Source organism: Taudactylus pleione, unplaced genomic scaffold (assembly GCF_031769625.1).
Source record: "Taudactylus pleione unplaced genomic scaffold, aTauple2 ptg000717l, whole genome shotgun sequence".
In the NCBI taxonomy this organism is placed as follows: Eukaryota; Metazoa; Chordata; class Amphibia; order Anura; family Myobatrachidae; genus Taudactylus; species Taudactylus pleione.
In genome coordinates this window covers 306405-329477 of record NW_028285119.1, presented here as the reverse complement: position 1 = coordinate 329477, position 23073 = coordinate 306405, and the positions used below count along the sequence as shown (strand labels likewise).

At 41.0% G+C, this 23073-nt stretch overlaps 1 pseudogene; it reads left to right on the top strand.

Annotated features, from left to right (window-relative positions):
• Window positions 1–1255: 1255 nt before the first annotated feature.
• On the top strand, window positions 1256–22150 carry LOC148477417 (chymotrypsinogen 2-like; annotated as a pseudogene).
• Window positions 22151–23073: the final 923 nt, after the last annotated feature.

Below are 23073 nucleotides of genomic sequence, written 5' to 3'. Positions count from 1 at the left end.
AGGTCACCATCAAGCCAAGAGTCTCCAGCACTTAAGACTGTAACATGACCATCAGGTCACCATCTAACCAAGAGTCTCCAGCACTCAAGGCTGCAACATGAGCACCAGGTCACCATATAGCCAAGAGTCTCAAACCTTTAAGATTGCAATGTGACCATCTGGTCACCATCTACCCAAGAGTCTCCAGCCCTCAAGGCTGGAACGTGACCCTCATTTTACCATCCAGCCAAGAGTCTCTAGCCCTTAAGGCTGCAAAGTGACAATCGGGCCACCATCTAGTCAAGAGTCTCCAGCCCTCAAGGCTGCTACATGACCACCTGGTCACCTCCTTGTCTAGTGTTCTCAGCCCTTAAGGCTGCAACGTGACCATAGGTCACCATCTCGCCAAGAATCTCCAGCCCTCAAGGGTGCGACTTGCCCTCAAGGTCTCCACCTTGTCAAACTTCTCCAGCCTTGGGCTACAACTGCACTATCCTTCGGTTGATCCCATCACTCCAATAATCATCAGAACTATTGCCTCCTTCTGAAGTGAATCTCCCTGGGATTCATTACAGGTCCGAGTTTAGCTGCAGTTATGTTCTCCAAAATCATTCACTAAGGGCTTCCTCCAAATGCTCCCTGACTGTCACCCTAATCAACTGTATATTTCTTTTTTGTAATGTATAATTAACAATTGTGTTACTATTATGTTAGCATATAATTAACTAACTATTGTTTATAGTATGGAATTGGCCCACTCCTATACACACTGAAAAGAAGTGCATATAAATCACAAAGTTAACATACACATTAGTAAAACATTGTCCATAGCTTCCCTGGTAATTAATTACAAAATTATGGTTTAGTAAAATAGTTATCTATTAGTGCTCTGGTAAAGTAGGTTATAAAACAAAAAAGAGAAAACCATCTATTTCACATTAACAATAATATTGGGAAATAGATGCATGTCCTGTGGCTTCATTTTTACCAGAGTAACTTCCATTAATTTATAGTTGCTACAAATATATTGAATTTTTTGAACATTTAATACTTGCTGTTGGTAATTTGTATTACTCAATAGCAGATAACCTATAATGGAGCCAAAGGTTATCAGCTTATTGGATTTCTAACACGTAAAATGTTAAATATAGAGGATATTTGTTCTCCTTGAACTGATGCATTTCATCCAATCACTAAGCAAATTACCACTTTATCACCTCTAGTTCTTTTCCTATATAAGTTCTTTACCAGTAGCAACAACCATCCACTGGCAGTTATGGCTTTTCTGTGGCTTGTCTCCTGTCTGGCTTTTGTCAGTGCAGCCTATGGTAAGTTTAACTGAAAGACTTCAATATTTTTTTTCAAACAACACTCTAATACTGTACCTATAATATGTAACTTGTTGTAACATTATAATAACCATCTTGTCATAGTGTGCATCCTTGTTATTTCCTTCTTGTACTTCCTGTATTAATTTTTATGTCTGTTCAGTATTTTTATATTTATTTATTTATTTAGTTCTATGTTTTGCTGTTGTTCAACTATATTATATGCAGAGTAGCTCACGCTACAATGCTACATAATATTGTGGTACGCAAAATATAAACTATAAGACTGATAATAATAATCTGCTTAAAAAGTAATGACATAGGGGTAAATGTAAAAGCATATGGCTTTCAGGCATTAGTGTGGTCATAGTGAGTCCGCCTGGTGTTTTAAAGGGCAATCACTTAAAATGCAAAACTAACTTGTTTTGCCTATTAAATGATTGCTCCTTTAAAACATCAGGCAGAGTCGCCGAAGCCTGCAAGATGCAGACTATTACATTTACCCCATGGTGTTTCTCTACAACAACCATACCATTTTTTTTTACAAACAACTAACACATTGCCTATTTAACACATAGATGGCCAACATATTAATGTCATTATCAAAGACACTTTGTTGCTTGCTAGGCCAGGTTGAAGTCTACAAGTCACATAGAGCACAGGGGACATTATGCAGATATAAGATATTAGCCCCCAAAATAATACAACCTCTCAACAGTGTTGCATTTAATGAGTTTGTACCCTATGCATGGTCTAAACTATAATCAAACACTGGGAATCATCCTTTGTGACATTTGTGTTTACCAAATATATTGTAATACTTTGTAATGTTATAACAAAATGTAATCTAATAGTACAGGTATATCAATTAATGATAATTTTTAAACATTTATTTTTTTTACTGAATAAATATCATATTCAAGTGTGAAATGATGATTTTACCATTAAACAGCTTTCACTTTTAAGGTTACATTACATTTGTATGTAAATCCACATTTGTGAATGTATGCATTCATTTTTATCTGTGTTATCAATGAAAAAAAAATAACATAAAATGCTGTAATGTCTAATAGTAAAGTTACTGTTTTCCCAAGGCTGCGGAGTTCCAGCTATTCCTCCTGTGGTGTCGGGTTATGCCAGGATTGTGAAAGGTGAGGAAGCCGTCCCTGGATCTTGGCCCTGGCAAGTCTCCCTGCAGGTAATGTGTCCATGCTCATACAGCAAGTTACAATATTCCCACTTACAGTCACAGCAATAGATACACAAGTTACAGAAAGTGAATGGGTAAAAGACATGCTCAACCTTGATGTTATAGTGGGTCTTAGAAGTTGTCTCAGGCATAAGAGGTTTCACAAAGGATGGAAAGCAGCTGGATTCACAGACAGTGCTGACAGCATTTATTTCATTAAAGTGATTTACATGTTCTCTTCTTTGGCTACAAAACATTCTATATTAGCAGCCTGTGTGATCCTTGAAATATGTTTTGAGCACTGAAATCAGAACTATTTGTACAAGAGTTCGAATATATTGGGGCTGATTCTGTAACTTTGCCATCTTGGTGAACTGCAACTCAGAATGTGCCCTATTTTGTGAATTAAGACAGGCAATTGCAGCACTGGACCTGAGCTCCTAATATACATGTTATGAAAGTGACAGCCACATCACTATCTAATAATGATTGTTCACTTAGAGACATGTTCTGCTTAGTTATGTCTCTCTGCTGTATTTCCTCTGATTCTATGTTATTATATATATATATATATATATATGTATATATATATATATTTATTACAGATGAGCGGTTTGGTTCTACCCTGTTTTTCTCTGTAAAAAGGCATCTTATTGGCAAGAAGTACTAAGTAGAACTGAACCACATATCTCTAATAGTTAGATAGATAGATAGATAGATAGATAGATAGATAGATAGATAGAGTCCCCAGTTTAGGACTGTGCCTGTTAGTTCGGGCTAATCTCTTGAACCATTGGACGGATTTTGATGGATTTTGATGGAGTTTTCACTATTCTATACAGCATTGGTCAAGGAAGGTTTAGGTGTGTGAACCATTCATCTATAATAAGGGGAGCCAAGCAATGACGATTGAGTAAAGCAAAATCAAATGGTAAAAACACTACCATCGGAACAAAAACATTGATGACTAGATGAAAGATAACAGATCATTACTGTGGCAGTAATCTTTCATTATTCTTTTTTTGTGTGTTAGAATTGAAATGTTGAAACAGAATTGAAACAAGAATGTTGCAATGTTTATGGAGGATATTTTGAGCATCTACAAGACTAAAAAAGACAGACAATATTGAATGCGTTGTCTTTCAGCCCAACAAACAATTCTGTATACCTACTTTTGGGCCACCCTGTATATATATATATATATATATATATATATATATATATAAATATAAATATATATATATATACACATACAGTATATATATACACATATATATATATATATATATATATTATATACATTCATTATTGCAATTTGACTTCTAGTAACTGATTTAAGGGCTACTGTAAGTCTTATGTGTGTATGCTTGTGTATTGCAGGACAGTACAGGGTGGCATTACTGCGGTGGTTCCCTGATTAGCAGCACCTGAGTGGTAACCGCAGCTCACTGTGATGTGTGGTAAGTTTTATGAGTACCAAATTACTTTGTGATGGAAAAACCTATAAGCACAGTATGAATACCTAATAACCTTTATACCCAAATATCGCTATTTAGCGTTGCAAGTTGCTCAAGAAATAATTGCTTTCCAGACTTTGAGTGTGGTTCCAAAGCACAAAAAGTTATTATTACAATAAAAGAGTATTACGCGCTTTGATCTAAACAATGAGCGCAAAGGGTTATTAAATACAAAAGGTACAGTTGATACGTACGCATGCGCACCGGTCCCAGTTACAGTCATCAATCCAGAAGCCTGTGGTCATCCAAGAAGAATGGCTACTGACTGGGGCCGGGACACAGGCTATATACCCTAACAGATCATGATAACAACAATGTAGACAGACAAACATAATTCCATTGGTTCTTGCTCTTGGTCTTTGTAGTACGCTGGAGTTCATAGGATAGTTCACTAGGGGTATGTCCCAATTCTCCAGATTACATTGTCTTTCTTTAATTGACAAAAATCCAGGAATGATGATGTTCGTCCATGTAAGATGACGTTTAGCCTCTTTCTGAGTTCCGTTTTTTTGGAGGGAAAAATCCGAACTCAACGTGCAAACTCGAACCTATCCGAGCCTGCACATCCCTAATATATATATATATATATATATATATATATAAATCCACATAGGGCAGCACTCCCACCTTGAATCGATAATGTTCTGGTGCCCTCGTAGGTATCCCACACAGGATCCAACATATCCAGACGTAGAGGCGGCACTCAGAGATCAATCACCAGACTTGAGACAGAGTAATATTTCAACGTTTCGAGACCATTTATTATCTCCTGAAGACGAGATAATAAATGGTCTCGAAACGTTGAAATATTACTCTGTCTCAAGTCTGGTGATTGATCTCTGAGTGCCGCCTCTACGTCTGGATATATATATATATATATATATATATACATACATAACTCCAAACAGTAATATTACTTCTGTCTGAACTAAAAAATTACAGTCAATGGAGTTTGTCCTGTTCATTTGTGGAGCAAGCCTTGGCAAACAGTCTGATAATTTTTAACAAAAGGCTTTCCTATGTGTATACAGAATACAATTGTCAGTCCCTCTTAACCACATCAGCATGGGACACAAGGCCTACAATTTCTAACGATAGCTAAACATCGGAGAATTGTTTCTAAATCCACTCTCTCTGAGCATATCAGTGTCTGTGTTATACTTCAATTGCCACAGACATACTGTTTCTATATGTGGAGCAAACACTCACAGTATCTTTGTGTATTCTTAATTATTTGTCACAGACATGTCTACAAGACTTTTTCTGTAATCACTGATATATGTGTATTAATAAATGTATGTATTGTTTTTGTAAGGACTTTTAACAGTGTTCTATTGCATAGGAAATGCACGATGCTAAATAATAACATAGCACTGTAAACTGTATAGGATTCGCAAAATGGCGCTGAGTAGCCATTCGCAAAATGGCATCTTGCAGATTTTGATTTGAACAAATTCTGTCTTAGACAACCATCCGGCTTCGTCAGTCCACCCTTTGATAGCAAATAAAGCGCTATCACAACCTGTCCTGAATCTATTTAGCCATGCATGATAATATGAATAAAAAGTATGTTGTAGCGCTCAACCTTCTCGTTCTGTCCAATAATATATGAATGGCTAATTGTCAAATGAATGACTAATTATCAATAAATTGAAACAAATAGATTCTGATGGTGTAAATTGAGTACCATGTACCAAGTTATAGTCAATGAAAAAGATAAGATAACATAATGATAGTTATCATTATCTTATCTTTTTCATTGACTATAACTTGGTACATGGTACTCAATTTACACCATCAGAATCTATTTGTTTCAATTTAATGATAATTAGTCATTCATTTGACAATTAGCCATTCATATATTATTGGACGGAACGAGAAGGTTGAGCGCTACAACATACTTTTTATTCATGTTTAATATATATAGGTGGGGATACCTATAAGTTGTTAGCAGCTTACCTCCTTTAAAGAGCTCAGTGCGCAGGATCATTTTGTTATGAATGATAATATACTGTTTAATGTTATGTATGGTATGACACAGTGTGGTAATTTGAACCATTAAATAATGCGCCTCTGGAAGGGACATAAAACTGCCCTTATATGCACACCGCGGATCTATAAGGCATCATGGGACAGATGTGGGGATGCACCTAACCTATAAGGGAAGTCTTGAAGGGGGATTGGGACTGCATTATCTAGGATGTTTTAAAAATAACATCAACAATACATCTCTGCATGACCAAACAAATCCAGATTATATCATCATATTGTACACTCTAATTCAGAATTGTAATACAGTTCCTCCTTGACCTTGGTATCCATGATATCGTTGCTTATCACCATCATCTCAGTTTCCTCATTTCGGCCTGGTACATTTTCCGCACTTCAATACATTAGGAACACACCTGACACATAAGCCAATTACTATGATGACAATCAGTATAAAGATCAGGAGTTTACCCACAGTATCACCCAGATCCTGGACCTACTCTCCTAGACCAGAGAACCATTTCACAGGGTTCAACCAAGTGAACCACTCTTCTACCTTTTCCTCTACTTCAACCAGTGAAGCATTATGTTTCTTTCGAAATTCCCATTTCAGCTGCAGAATTTCATCCATCTTCCGGTCTATCACCTCCTTGGGATTACCAGCGTTCATAATGCGTATGAAGATATGGAGATGGTGTGTTTTTATGGATACCAAGCATTTCACCATATCTAAGGGTCATAATGTCTAGAAGTATCCTTCCCAAATAACATAAACCTTCGGAACTCGGGGAGAGGCACTTATACGCTTTCCTTCCACATATAAAGGGAGTACATAAGGGATAGAATATATCATTATTGTCAAATGTAATTCTCTAGCAAATAATCCTATTTCAGATTTTCCCATTTGACTAACACACACGTTTCTGGTTGTATAATCCTGGCACAGTACCCTTCTTGTACCCTACCAACCATTTCCTTGGTGGAACTAAGTGTATATTTATACTGTAAGTGTCTCCCACCTAGTCTAAAGGAGTGTAAAAGTTTAAAAATTGATAGGTTCATTATCAGCTCTTAGTGAGAAGGTCATCGTCTGGCTATTCCCAGTCACCTCCCAACTTCCTGGTTTGTTGGAGTTAGTGATGTTTAAACATAAAAGTGATCTATCTACCTGGTACTGGTGGAGCTTAAAATGGGGTGGTTTGGACGTAAGAAATTTTCCATCCAGTGCATCCCCTCTTTGCAATTCTAAAACCTCAGAGACATACAATGGGAATGGCACTAACCCTACATTATGCTGTCCCTGAGGCACGTGAGAGCACACCCAACAGTCAGTTTGGTTTAAAACTTTGCCCACTATGTTATGATAATCCTCTAATGGATACCCACTCCAATATGGGTTATACTTAGGCTGGCACCATTGGGCAATTTCTCATCGGCTAGGGACCCACAAAACTCCAAATACAATAGTCCTTAGACGATAGACCTTCACACTGTCTCCAAGTTCCCAAAACAACAGATCTCTTAGCAATTACTGTACTGGGTTTGGTCAGATACTCCCCCGATTGGTTTAGCACTCCTTTTTCTGACTCCACTCCATCGATATCACTATCAGCTCCTCTCTCCGTCATCTGTCTTCCGTCACAGAAACCAGAAATCCCGAAACACACTAGGATGATGAAAACTCTGGAAGACAACACAAATGTAACCCCAGTACACCACTCCATTGCTGGAACAGTGATCTACAAATTTCTTTAGCTCAGGTTTGTCACTGCAACTTTTAACTCTCCCAGAACAAGCTCGCAATTGACATGTCTACGTTATCTGCCTCGACTCCGCCTTGTATCTCCAATGGTTGGTTGACCTTCCTGCAGTGAGTGGAATGGACCCAGGTATCTCTCTATGCTACTTTCAAGGAAGTTGTACTTGTCAGCAACACTTGATATGGACCTTCCCACCGATATGTCAGACAACCTTGCTTTCCCAGGTGAGTCAGACCATGCGCTGCCTCAGCCAAGCTTGGGTAGTATGCCTTGGGTGCCACCGGCTTACCTTGTTCATCTCTTCAGAGTCCAGAGGACTCCTGTCCATATCCCTTGGATCTCCAGACTGCCTTTTCCTGAATAGAACACAAATTTTGCATCTCAATTAACTTCTGCATATCAATAGTATGAAAGCATCATCATCTGATCAATTGGTATATTAATTTTCAACCCTGCTGCTCATTTGGCAGCTTCATCTGCCCTGTTATTGCCCAGTGACACCGGATCGTCTTCACATGTATGGGCTTTACACTTAATGACGGCCACTGCCTTAGGCATTTGGATAGCTGTCAATAGTCCTTTGCAACCTTGTGCCCTGTTTGCAAGAGATGAAGCAATAAAAGTTTAGTATCATTTAACATGACATAAATGAATCAGAGCACAACAACAAATCATCCACATATTGTATTAGAATAGACCCATTGACAGGTTGAAAAGATTGTAAACAGCTGTGTAAGGCCTGGGAGAAGATACTGGGGCTGTCTATAAAACCCTGGGGCAATCATGTCCATGTGTATTGTAGCCCCCCCTGTATGTGAAGGCGAATAGGTACTGACAGTCAGTATGAAGAATTTAACACTTACCTGGTCGCCCCTGGTACCAGCTACATCAACTATCATTACAGGTTCTTCCATAGTATCCCCAGTTAACCTGACTGGCTGTAGACTACAGGTGTGACCTGGCCCCTAGAGTTGACTATCTTCTTTCAGCAAAGCATTCACTGCTACGATGTGAGCAGGTGATGGCTGGAATTGTCCTGATTGTGGTGGGTGTCCCTTCTGTGGGTATCTCGGTGTTCCCTGGTTTGGTGGTTCCCACTGTCTAGCTTTACAAAACCTACTTATGTGCCCCTCCTTGTTACATCTATAACACCTTCATGGTTGATGTGTATTGAAAGGTTGTTGTTGTAAGGATTGGGGATTGTGGTTGTGTATGGGGATATGGGTTTGGAGGTTGTGTGGGGTGAGTGTATTTTGGCCGTGTGTGATAAGAGTGTTGCGTTGGTATTTGCATTCTTTCCAGAGCTTGAATACTAACAGCCATTAGTGTTTTGCTCTGCATTTCTCTCTTCCTAAGAATGTTTTTCTCAATGTTCAATTGCAGATTCCCTGAGTGTGTCTACCGTAACTCCCCTCCATCCAGGAAGTGAGGTCTGAACCCTGGCCTTTAGAGTGTCTTTAAGACCATCCATAAGCACCGTGATTGTCATTTCCCTGTGGTGTGTGTTGTCTTTTATATCTAATAGTCTGCAGCACTCTGGTGAAATAATCTGCTGCAGACTCACTATCTTTGTATTTATTTGTAAAAATCTTACTCCAGTCAACTACTACTGGGAAATATACGGCCAACTGGGTGACAATGCGGGCTATGTTGTCTTGATTATCTTCATCAGTTATGGGACTGTCTCCATCCAATACACAGGCCGTGATAATTTTTTTCACATCAGTTTTGTGTGGAAGACATGCCCATAATACCACTCAACAAACTTTGTTGGTTGGCTCATGAGCATTACCTAAATCTTTTACAAATTTCTGGCACTTTGCTAGTTCTTTCCTAGTGTCAGGGAAATCTGTCATTATGGAATGTAGCTCTGCTCTCGTCCATGGACAATGCATCGCTACATTCCTTGTGGCTACTACACCAAGTGTGTCTGGATTCCCAGTGGGAACAGTTATTGTCCAGATGGGATGGAAGCCTGCCACACCGCTACCTTTGGCCTGATTACCTGGTGGAGGGTTCAGCCTACTACTACTATGTATAGTATTAACAACCTCCGCTACTGTTACAGCGGGTGTTAATACTTCCTGTACTATCAATGGCGGAGCTACCTTCACTACTGGCCCTGGTGGGGCAGCTACCTGTGCTTGCTGTGATGATACATATAACATTTGGGCAACATGGGAAAGAGCTGACATTACAACAGGTTCATCATCATCTGCATTATAAACATGTTCCTTATAGTTACTCAGGAGAGGGTACAAGTTACTTGTTACATTTTTATGATTTTTTAGATCGACTGTACCTTCATCCCCATCCACACAGGGTGGAGGTGGAGGTGGTGCGCTATTAACATTCCCTTTGGCAACACTACTTTGCATTGCGTACGTGCTTCCTTGCATCGTGAGCGCACCACTAGGTTACATCGCCTGCACACCGCTAAGCCACATACTCCCCTCATGCTGCCACAACTTTAAGCAATCATTAAATTTTATCATTTTCTTCAGAGACTTCACTAAACATAAACTGTCTCTGACATTATTCAGAACCTCCAAATCAAAGCTACCAATCTTAAGAAAAGGTGTTCTCCATTTCTTGGTCATCTTGACCCATACGTCACAGTAAGCTGTAGCGTACGCACCATACTTTTTAAACATAACATACGACCCAAGCAGCCCTTCCATCAGCAGCACATCATCGACCATTACTAGAGATTGCCTCGCACCCATCTGAGAAAACGCTTAGCAATTTCTAGAGGATTTCGATTGGTGAACACTTTTCAGAGAGCTACGTTCACGCACTCCCTTTCATTATGCACAGTTGGCCCGCTGGGCATTACAGTTGGCTTGCACAATGAGGAGCAGAATAACCACCTATTGTAAATTATTCTACCTGCGGCAAATTCAAACCAAGCTTCAGCCGCTCGCTTCTTCCCGCTATGCACCACTTTCCCGCTAGGCGATATGCTCCGTGTGCATAAACGAGGAGTAAAATAACCGCCTAGCAAATTATTTTACTTGATGAATTTAACGCCTAGCTTCACCACTCGCTTCCTACTTTGAGTTTACTCCCAGCTGGTAACATCTAGGAGTTCCAATAACTCCTAACCTTGCCAGCAGTTTCACTCCCACAGCAACCCACTTCACAATCACAGTTTATGGGAAAGATTTCTGGACTGCACAACCTGACTATATACAGGGCCGGATTATAGGCGGGGCGACAGGGGCGATCGTCCCGGTGCCCCCACACATAAGGGGCCCCCACACACTGTTCCCGAACTACATCAACTTTTTTTTTCTAAACAGAGCCACCAAGACCCCGGGCCAGTTCCCGCTGGGCATGTGCCTTTGGTGGCTGGTGTCCAAACAGCCAGCCTTTCATTTACTGACCCCCCCCTCGCCGGGCTTCCGCGATCGGAAATTAAGCTCCGATCGGGCAGCTAGTTAAAAAAAAACATGGCCGACGGGGAGCTGCATCGCATGCCCAGCCGCAGCAGCTCCACCCATAAGACTTTGTGGAGCACGGAGCACGGAGCAGTCACGCTGATGGCTCCACCTCCAGATCCTCCTCTGCCAGCCTCCAGCCTGAATGCTCCATCTTCATCTGACCATAGAAGCCTCTATTTCATTCCCTCACACAACACCAGGGATCCCTGCACCCACTGCCCAGCTGCTTCAATGCCAGGCTGCCAGCGTCCACTGGTGAGATGAGATTTTATATATATATATCTATATAATGTGCTTTATTGCACTTCTGAGGGAAAAGAGATGCCCTCATTCTGGACTAGCACCCTTCCTTATTGGTTTAAAAGCATGGAGTATGGTAATGTATATGCACACAGTATTAGGCACAATTCTAGATAAATCATACAAATTATATACTGTAGTGCAACTTTGGTTCATTTTTGGGGTGTGGGTCCCCCTGGATTGCATTGGTTAATCTGTCTCAGGGCACCGCATTATAACACATTTTCCTTTATAACACATTTTAACCCTTCACTGTGTGTGTTTAATATATATGTACTTCACTTTTTTATTTTCATTCTTTATATGCAGCTGCAGCTGCTCCTAACTATCTCTTTACACTGCACTTTTCTTACTATGGTGGTGCCCTGGGGCAGCTTGGCTGGGCCAGTTTTGGGGGTTCCTGCGCTCTGGATTTGAACCCTAGTATGTTAGGGACCTACCCGAAAGAGGTTACCTGGATATGGTGGGTAGGCCCATAACCTTGGCCATGATTATGCTAAAAACCTCTATTGATTGCAAAATTGTATTGCATTTATATATATTATTAATAATTTGGAGTTGTGCACCTGAGATTTGTCTGTTTCTGTGCCTACAATCACAGTTTATATAACTATGTGGCTCGATTGCATTGCCCAAAGAACCTAACTGATCAATGGACTTTGCGATTAATGGGTGCCGGACCAAGAAACCCCTTAGTTTCTTGATATCCACAATGTACCTGATTTGTACACTGTCCAAGTAGTTTGTATGGCCCCACGTCAGGCCCCTACCGAGTTTCAACTGAGGTTTAACAGACAGTAACCTCCACTGAGGCTTAACTAGACAGTACCCTCCACTGTACAATTACACGTTTCAATTACATACACCTTTTCTGTGCAGAAAAAAAAATAAAACCTTCTCCCTAAGTATAGCAGTATAATTCAGAGGTTTAACAAGTAATCATGCTATGAATACAATGACCGTTTGAACACGTGGCAGCAATACAAGAAATATGCGTACGTTATTGTGTGAATTACCCTCTAACACAAAATTTTAACAATGAAAGAAAACAACTCTTCCTTCCTTGTCCATAGGTCCTAATCAGCGCTCCTTTAACTCAAACAATAACGGATAGTGGTCTCTCAGCATCAAGTGGTAGCAGGTTTTCGAAGGCAGTGCGTTCTTTCCTGCGTATGGCGCCTCCACCCTTTGGTGAGAGATCAATAAACGTGTGTTACCGTGTGAATTGTGGTAGCATGATTTCACTGTATGAGCCCCATCTATGAATACCTAATAACCTTTATACCCAAATATCGCTATTTAGCGTTGCAAGTTGCACAATAAATAATTGCTTTCCAGACTTTGAGTGTGGTTCCAAAGCACAAAAAGTTATTATTACAATAAAAGAGTATTATGCGTTTTGATCTAAACAATGAGCGCAAAGGATTATTAAATACATATGGTACAGTCGATACATATGCATGTGCACCGGTCCCAGTTACAGTCATCAATCCAGAAGCCTGCAGTCATCCAAGAAGAAGGGCTACTGACTGGGACCGGGACACAGGCTCTATACCCTTACAGATCATGATAACAACAATGTAGACAGACAAACATAATTCCATTGGTTCTTACTCTTGGTCTTTGTAGTACGCTGGAGTTCATAAGATAGTTCACTAGGGGTATGTCCCAATTCTCCAGATTACATTGTCTTTCTTTAATTGATTTAAACTAGATAGAGACACCACATTACAGTGTATACATTCTAACCAATAATTTACTATATTCCATAACCATCAAACGCAAGATGCGACTCCCTCGCTGATAGATTCAGATATCTGGAAATAAAGAGTGTGTCAGTTTAGTACCAAACATGCCATGTCTATCATGTTGTATACCATTAATATCAAATACATACATTTTACATAATAATTAATAACTTTAATATAAACCATAATCTGTAGGAACCTTTTATGGTGTGTGTATATTTATGATTATATGTCAGTATGCGTTGTGTGTCTACATGCAGCGTAAAAGGTGCACTGTGTGCAGGGTTTGTGTTACAGCGCCAAACATGCACTGTATGTGTTTCTATTTATAATTGCAACTGTATATATATGTGTGCATGCATTGTGGATACCCATGTGGTCGATTAAGTGTATATATACATGTATATATACCAATATATTAATATATATATATATATATATATATATACACATAACTCCAAACAGTAATATTACTGCTGTCTGAACTAAAAAATGACAAACAATGGAGTTTGTCCTGCTCAATTGTGGAGCAAACCTTGGCAAACAGTCTGATAATTTTAACAAAAGGCTTTCCTATGTAGATGAAGACACCGAAGCCCTGGCGGGTTGGCGCCCGCCAGGTGAAGACGCCAGAAGTCCTAGTGGGCAGAAGCCATGAAAAAGAGCTGACACAGGCTGCTGCCCACTAGGTGAAGACGTCAAAGCCCTGGCTGGTTGGTGCCCAACAGGTGAAGACACCGAAGCCCTGGCTGGTTGGCGCCCGCCAGGTGAAGACACAGGAAGTCCTAGTGGGAGACAGCCATGAAAAAGAGCTATCACAGGCTGCCACCCACTAGGCGAAGACACCGAAGCCCTGGCGGGTTGGCGCCTGCCTGGTGAAGACACCGGAAATCCAAGTGGGCGGCAGCCATGAAAAAGAGATGACACAGGCTGCCACCCACCAGGTGAAGGAGCCGAAGCCCTGGCGGGTTGGCGCCTGCCAGGTGAAGATGCTGGAAGTCCTAGTGGGTGGCAGCCATGAAAAAGAGCTGACACAGGCTGCTGCCCAGTAGGTGAAAACGTCAAAGCCATGGCGGGTTGGCGCCCGCTAGGCGAAGACGCAGAAGCCCTGGCTGGTTGGCGCCTGCCAGGTGAAGATGCCAGAAGTCCTAGTTGGAGGCAGCCATGAAAAAGAGCTATCACAGGCTGTCGCCCACTAGGCGAAGATACCGAAGCCCTGGTGGGTTGGTGCCCACCAGATGAAGACGCCGGAAGTTCTAGTGGGTGGCAGCCATGAAAAAGAGATGACACAGGCTGCCACCCACTAGGTGAAGACATCAAAGCCCTGGTGGGTTGGCGCCTGCCAGGCGAAGACGCCAAAGCCCTAGCGGGTTGGTGCCCGCCAGGCAAAGATGCTGAAGCCCTGGTGGGTTGGCGCCCACCACGTGCAGACGCAGAAGTTCTAGTGGGTGCCAGCCAAGTAAAGTGTCACAGGCTGCTGCCCACTAGGTGAAGACGCCAAAGCCCTGGCGGGTTGGTGCCCGCCAGGCGAATACACCGAAGCCCTGGTGGGTTGGCATCCGTCAGGTGAAAACGCCAGAAGTCCTAGTGGGAGGCAGCCACAAAAAAGAGCTATCACAGGCTGACACCCACTAGGCGAAGACACCGAAGCCCTGGTGGTTGGCGCTTGCCAGGTGAAGACGCTTGAAGTCCTAGAGGATGGCAGCCATGAAAAAGAGCTGATACAGGCTGCCGCCCACTAGGTGTAGATGTCGAATTCCTGGCAGGTTGGCACCCGCCAGGCAAAGGTGCCGAAGCCCTATTGGGTTGGTGCCCACCAGGCTAAGACAGCAAAGCCCTGGCGGGTTGGCGCCTGCCAGGCAAAGTCGCTGATACCCTGGCGGCTTGGCACCACCCAAGCAAAGAGGCCTAACCCCTGGGGTGGTGGTGGCCATGCTAAAGAGCTTAAAGCCTGCTTCCCTCAGGTGGAGACCTGTAAATTAAATATTACAATATTAAAGTGTGTTGTATTATTTTAATTTTTTTTACAGTTGGACTACAGGTGGCAGTGAGCATGCTGGTACTTGTGGTTTTCCAAGTACCAGCATGCAGGGAGGCGTGCTGGGACCTATAGTTCACCTGCAAAATAAAATATTCTTTAAAATGCACCACAACACACAATCAACCCAGCGCCCACCACCCAGGGGTGCTGGGGATAACCCTGGGCTATCAGCCTAGGCCTGGGGTGCCCTGAGGAGGGGGACCCCTCTATTGGGGGGTGTGCCCAGCTCCTCAGGGATCCCCGGCCTGGACTAACTAGTGGTCAGAGCTGATGCTGTGGCTGGGGTGCCTGGTGAAAGGGCTCCCCTACTGTGGCATCAGGCCCCATTAGAAATAGTCCGGTGCTGGTCCTGGAGAATACAGGGGGACCCTACTCATTTGTTTCCCTGTATTTCCAGAACCAGGACCAGATCAGAGCCCAGTGCTGGTTGCACAACTTACGGGGAACTCCTACTTAATTTGTCCCCCGTATTTTGGCAAACAGGGCTGGTTCTAGCTTGGTGCTGGTTGTGCTTAATAATGGAGGACCCTTATGTCATTTGTCCCCTGCATTTCAGCACAACCAGGACTGGCTGCTTGTGTTTGAAAAAAAAAAAAACCAAAAAAATGGCTTGGCCCCACGCCCCCCCCAAAAAACAGCTTTGGAGCCCCAGTACTGGTTGTGCTAAATACAGGGGACAAACAATGTAGGGGGTCCCCTGTATTAAGCACAACCAGCACCAGGCTTTTCAGAACCTGTCCTGGTTGCCAAAATACAGGGGACAAATTATGTAGGGGTCCCCCGTATTTAGTGCAACCAGCATAGGGCTCTGAGCTGGTCCTGGAAATACAGGGCTCCCCCTGTATTTCCCAGAACCAGCACCGGACTCCGTCTAGCGGGGGTGTGATGCCAAAGCCAGGGAAGCCCTTTCACCAGTTACCCCATTCAGCATCACCCCTGACCGCTATTCAGCCCAGGCTGGTGATCCCTGGGGAGTTGGGGACCCCCCAATAAAGGGGTCCCCCTCCTCAAGGAACCCAGACCCACGAACTTTGGTAGTGTTCTATAAGAAGACTACTACCCGAATGACCACTCCGTCTGGCATTTCAGTACAGAAATCCCATTGCGGAGCGCTCATTGGCTGAGAGAGGCGAGCCTTCTGCCTCTCAGTCAATGAGCGGTTCTCACCATTGAATTCAATGGTGAGAACCGAGCGTGCCCTTTTCAAAAATGGCACCTCAGCGCCATTTATGAAATTCAAAAATGGCCACCGCGAGCCAATCATGGCTTGCGACGTCATCGCCCCGCCCCCTCAGCTGGCTTAAATAGAGCTTACTGGCCACCGCTTACTGGCCACCGCGCTCCAGGTGAAGATGCCGCAGAAGCCCTGGATGTGCGGCGGCCACGCAAAGAGCTTACTGGCCGCCGCGATCCAGGTGAAGACGCTGCAGACACCATGGATGAGCGACGGCCATGAAAAAGAGCTTAAAGGCCGTCGCCCTCCAGGAAGATTGTGGGCACTGAGTGGGATGTGGGAGCCACATAACTGCTTTGGCCTCAGTTGCATAGACTGCATGTGTGTATTCCAATGAGTACACAATTCTGTGAATTAGCAGCTCCACCATTTTGTGAGTGACAGCAATTTTATTCTGTGAGAGTACTGAATCTGCAGTTAACCACATGCTGTGATGGCATACCATATCTGTATTGTGCAAGGAACACGTTCATTAAGGCGTAAGGTTTTTTGTCTATGGAATATATATATATATATATATATATACAGTATATATATATATACAGTTTATATATATATACAGTTTATATATATATATATATGTGTGTGTGTGTGATGTTGTCTGTATTATAAACTGCCTACATAGCACTAATACAGAATGCAGCATTTATGCATGCCATACATCCCAATAGTCCCATTTTATCAGGGACTATCTTGAGCCCTAATATGGTGAAGGATGGTGCAAAAATGAGTGCTCCCTTTAATAGCCACAAGATTTCTGAGAATGAAAAATAAATAATTAAAAAAAACAATACTTCGTTCCTGGAAGGTGTCGGTTGTCCTTCCACAGAAGTGAAGATATGTAAATCAAGAAAAGAAAGGAACAACCCTTTCTTTGTGAAAAGAAGTTTGTGGTTAACAGACTGTTTAGTTCTTTTAACCGATCACAGTGAATTCACATAGCAATAACTTTAGCTTCTATGCAATGTTGATTTATGGGTTTTACTGCATAACTAGCAGTAATGCTGGTTTAATTAACATTCGAGGGTAAAACTGATGGCATGTGTACACTGGTAAAATGTATAAAATGTTTAATAAAATATACAATGAATCATTAGATAAAATCAAAGGTAACCAAATAACATGGATGTAATGTATTGTGAGCGGTGATATATTTTATCTCATGATTCAATGTATGTTTTATTAAATGTTTTATACATTTTACCAATGTGTACAAGCCATCAGTTTTACTTTCTAAGGTTAATTAAACCGGTATTATTGCTAATTATGCAGCAGAACCCATAAGTCAATATTTCAAAGAAAATAAAGTTATTGCTATGTGAATTCACTGTGAATGGTTTGGAGAACTAATCACAGTCTGTTAACTACAATTTACTTTTCACAAAAAAAGGTTGTTTCTTAACATATCATGTGTATAATGTTTTGTTTTACATATCTTCACTTATTTGGAATAACAATTGACACTATCTGGGGAAGAAACAAAGAATTAGGCTGCTTGGACCCTAGAACTACTTAGTGAAGCACATTTTACATCCTTCCCAAACCCACAATCCTGTTTCCTAGATCCTGAAATTCTTTGGACGGGATTTACTGACAAGAAGATGGGTCTTTGTCAGAAACTGAGTATGACCTGAGAGCTTATAGTGCGTTTAGGCGAATTGGAGGGCATTGTTTGTGCTGATCAGGGTTTTAGGATATATCAATTTTCCATTAGGATATATCAATTTCCCTTGATAAATATTAGGGGAAGATATGATATTTAATGAAGTGCAAGTACATAAGATCATAGTCTAGCTTTAAGACAAGACATCTATTTATTGAAATAGATCCTACTACCATTATGCCCTGACAGGGGGTTGGGTATGAGATCCCAGCGGGGCATTCCGCACGACAGGATGCTGACTACATCCCCCTGTTAATGTACTGTCATTCAGCTAATTATCAGAAAGAAGAATACATTGTGAAGAGATACATGACCTGTTGATTGGTTGTAGTTTGTTACATGAGGTTCTGTGCTTTTGTATATAGGAGCACTGACCTTATTATTCTTGGAGAACATGACAGAAGCTCAGGTGCTGAGGCAATCCAGACTCTGACTGTTTCAAGTGTGAGTATAACTAGTACATGACTATTTCAGTGGTTGCACTCAGATGCCTAAAGATTAATCAGACTGTTTGGTCCCTTGCGAATAATGTCTAAGTATGCAACAATTAAAATCATGCTAAAGGAGAGTTTGCATCTATAAATCTAGTGGTAAATTAAACTTTCAAAAACTGACCTTAGAGTTTAGTTACGAATAAAGATATGAGATTATATAAGAGATTATATTACTAAGGAATCTTTGCAATGTATTCTGAATGGTGCAGGAACAGATCCCACCATTTCCTAATGTCAAGCTATAAACTAAACAATAAGTATTTGATACACAGTGATTACAAACAACACATATATTACATTGCTGTATTCTTGTTCAATATTTCTCATTTACACTATTATAAGGAGACTTATTTGTTTTTGTAATTAAAGGTCTTTACTCACCCCGAGTGGAACTCCAACACCATCAACAATGACATTTCCCTGGTTAAACTGGCCACTCCTGCTGTCTTTGGTAGCACCGTATCTCCAGTGTGCCTTGCCAACCCTGGTGAGATATATGATGATGGTCGTCTCTGTGTTACCAGTGGATGGGGAAAGACAAGATATAATGGTGAGAACCAGTGATGTATGTGCACTGTGCTATTAGTAGCTCTATATTGGCAGTGAATTATGTTGTTCATAGACACTTATGCTTCAGAGCAAAATACAACCCGACATGAGAAATATACTAAATTTTACATCCAATCAGGGAACCCGCCATCCCCACTCTCCTTGACAGGATGACTCCTTTTACTCTGGAGACCCCATCCCAAGTTGGTGATAGGAACATCTTTTTCCCAGTTGCAGTGATAGTTCTCTTGTCAGTAACACATATCTGGATATGAAGAGTTGGTCACATATTACATTAACCACCTGTAAGAGACTTAAAAGAACCGTGTCCCTGCAGTCTCACATTCAAAGCATCTGCTGTTGTCACTGGAGTGGTTTTTCTTTTTACTGATTTTTATTCCAGGTAAATGTAGCAGAGATTAGACCATTTCTTGTGGACATAAAGGGGACTCTCCTTGATGGTGTCACACATGTTGTATTTTATTCTCAGGTTTAATAATGCAGCCTATAACATTTAGGTCCAACTGGATCACCACTGACACAAATACTTCATAGAAGCCTATGCCATTCTCCAGCACCTGTCACACAAGCCCTTGCTGCACACAAGCTGATTATAAGCACAGATTTGTCGGCAGCATTTTTGTTATTGTAATAAATTGTATTTTATTTTCTCTGGCTACTTTGCTGTGGGACAAAACTGCTAGTGTAACACTATCTGAGATGTCATTTATAGGCAGATGCCAAAAAATCCACCCAATGGTCATGATGCAGCCTACCAAATGGCTTATACAATGGGAAAATGTTGTGTGCTCCATGGGCAGCTCTTCCCCTCTTTATTGTGTGTCCAGTTTAATATACATATATATATATATATATATATATATGTATATATATATATACAGTATATGTAGAATAACTGTTGCTATGGGTTACATTCAAATTTTATTGACCAACTTCACATAATCAAAAACACTGTCCTGTTCTTAATAAATTAATTATTCAGCTACTTGGTTGGGGTCTTTCCCAAATGATGATATATTGATGAATGTCAGCTTTGAGCTTTCTGAAAATCACTATATGGCTGAAAGTGTTGTCACTCTCTCTGTAAACAGCTGCGACCACCCCCAGCAAACTGCAGCAGACTGCTCTGCCTGTGATTTCCAAATCTCAGTGCATGAGCTATTGGGTAGCAACATCACTGACATCATGATCTGTGCAGGAGCTGCTGGAGCCTCTTCTTGCATGGTTTGTACTTAATAACAAACAGTTCTTTATTGCTATTTTATCTATTATAGTTAAAAAAAATTTTTAATGAGTCTATTTGTTAAAAGAGCAAGGAGTATGACCAGCGCTAGTGAAATGAGACTATATATGTTTTTCCAGTTTCTTAATGCAAGTAGCTTCTCCCCATGCTTGGTCTTACAGCATAGTCTCACCTGACTGATAGGGGAAAGTGCTTCTCCATTTTCCAGTGTATACTGTAGATCAGTGTGGTGGGAAACAGGGGCTGTGCCTGGTGTGCTGCAGCGCCAAAGTCTGTGCCCCTCTTCTGGTACATATAGTATTGGCAGGAGGGACATTGTTGTTATGGGATATGAGGGTTCAATAAAATATAGTTGATATTTTGGGTTACTGGTACTTTAATAGTTATAATAGGGTGCAGAATTTATAGCAGTTTCTGATTATAAATCACTCCAGATAAGTCAAAGTGTTTGAAGACTGAGGGAGGGGACTGGGGTTGGGCGAGTCCAAGATGTATCAGAGATGTGGAGAGAAATAAGTGTGTGTATATATTTATATATATATATATATATATATATATATATACACATACAGCAGCCAAAATTTCTTAGCTACCTGATGATGAAGCCCTTTCCTTTCCACACATAATACAGAATTCTGCTGCTTGGCCCTATGATTTTGGCAATGGTAAAAGTAATTTGATAAATATAGATTGGCTAATTCAATGTACTGGAAAGTGCTGGTGACTGACTGCTTCTGTTCTGTGCCATCTCTGTTTCCACTAACGGGACTCATGAGGACAAGGAATCTGAGATTAAGGCCCAGTTTTACATTTTGGAAGCATTATGTTTTATGTTGGACGGTGTTATTATCTGCACACTGTATATTTTGCTGGAAGTAGTGGAGTGTTTATGGAAATATAATGATATTAATCTTGCATCCCTGAGACTAACCGGCTGTGAATAAGTCATTAGCTAATAAAGAGGAAAGTCATTAACAAAACAATGATTATAATCAAATTAATGAAATTAATTATTTAATACAGTTCAATAATAACACAATAGAAAACATAAGCTGATTTTCTCTCTGCTTTGGTAGTAAAAATGGACTTTGTGCTAATTAAGGAAAAAAGAATAGATATCAGAAGTCTAGCATTTATTCCAGACAGTAGGGACACTCTACATTGGTAGAGATAAAAGGGACAGTACCCTAAAACAATGTTGTTGGAGAACATTCTACATATTGCTGCTTATGCAGGGGTGAGCTCAGTCATGCTGTGGCCTACATTAGCAACTGGAAAGGCATTCATCTTATCCCATAGATAACCTTCTCTAACCATTAATGTATAATGTTAGCCACTAATTTATACTTCTGCATCAAGAACTGCCTGAGACAACTGAATAGCTTTGCCTAACTGAAGGTGCTTCCCTCTTTATAGATTTGATATGTAATCTCCTATTATCTCAGAGATTCTTTGTTTAAATAATAATAATTCTCTCTGTTTCAATGTAGGGTGATTCCGGTGGACCCCTTATTTGTGAGAGTAATGATGCTTGGACATTGGTCGGTATTGTGTCCTGGGGAAGTAGCACATGTTCTACCTCTATCCCAGGTGTCTATGCTCGTGTCACTGAGCTCCGTGCCTGGTTGGATCAGACTGTTGCTTCCAACTAAACATGTAAAGAGATGCATATAGCAAACTGAAAATATGTAAGAAATAAAATACTTTCCAGTACTACTGTCATCAGTTACTTCCTGTGGGTAATATACATATACTGGGATTGAGGATTCCATGAGAAACCAATTAGATAGCAGTCTGTATAAAATAGTATGATAAGTCTGAGATACTGTTATTTCTTAGATAGGCATTTCTATACACATAAATAATTAATCTAGTAGAATTCAAATTCATTGTACTTTCCATGCATGAAATGTTTTCTGCATTTATCTATAAATGGATGATTATAAAGAAACCTGGGAAATATTACAGCAATTAGGGCTTGTATTACACTATGTGCCCCAACTGTGGTAATAATGGTATATACAAGAAGTCATTTTGCAACATTTTTAACTACTTTATTGAGATTTTAATATTTGACACTATCCAACAGTCATAAAATACAAAGTGAAGTGAGTGGGTCAAGGCAAAGCATACAAATACGTGCTTCATACAGTAGGTCTTTCTTTAGGCAGACTTATAGGGCCAAATGTAATAGGGTGAGAGTTTAGAAAATGTGACAGTTTAGCAGTAAACTCTCACACTTTTAAACTCGGCCAATGTAATAGAGTCCGAGAACATGCAAACTCGCATGTTTCTAGACTCAAAGGGGACAATCCTATTAGCAGCAATGATCTCGCCGGCGCGAGTCATCGCGGCAATGGCCGCACTTTATGGCAGCCTAGATTCACTGAATTTTGTTCGCAGCCCCATAGGGCTGCAAGCAAAATTCTGTGAATTTGGACTCAGGGCGGGCTGTGAAGGGTGCGAGGTGCTGTTCCGTTGCCTGCGTTTTAACGTTGTTGCATCGGCAACTCGCACCCTTCACGGCTAAATGGATTGAACCCAAAAAATTTGAAACGCTCATCCAGATGTTTTC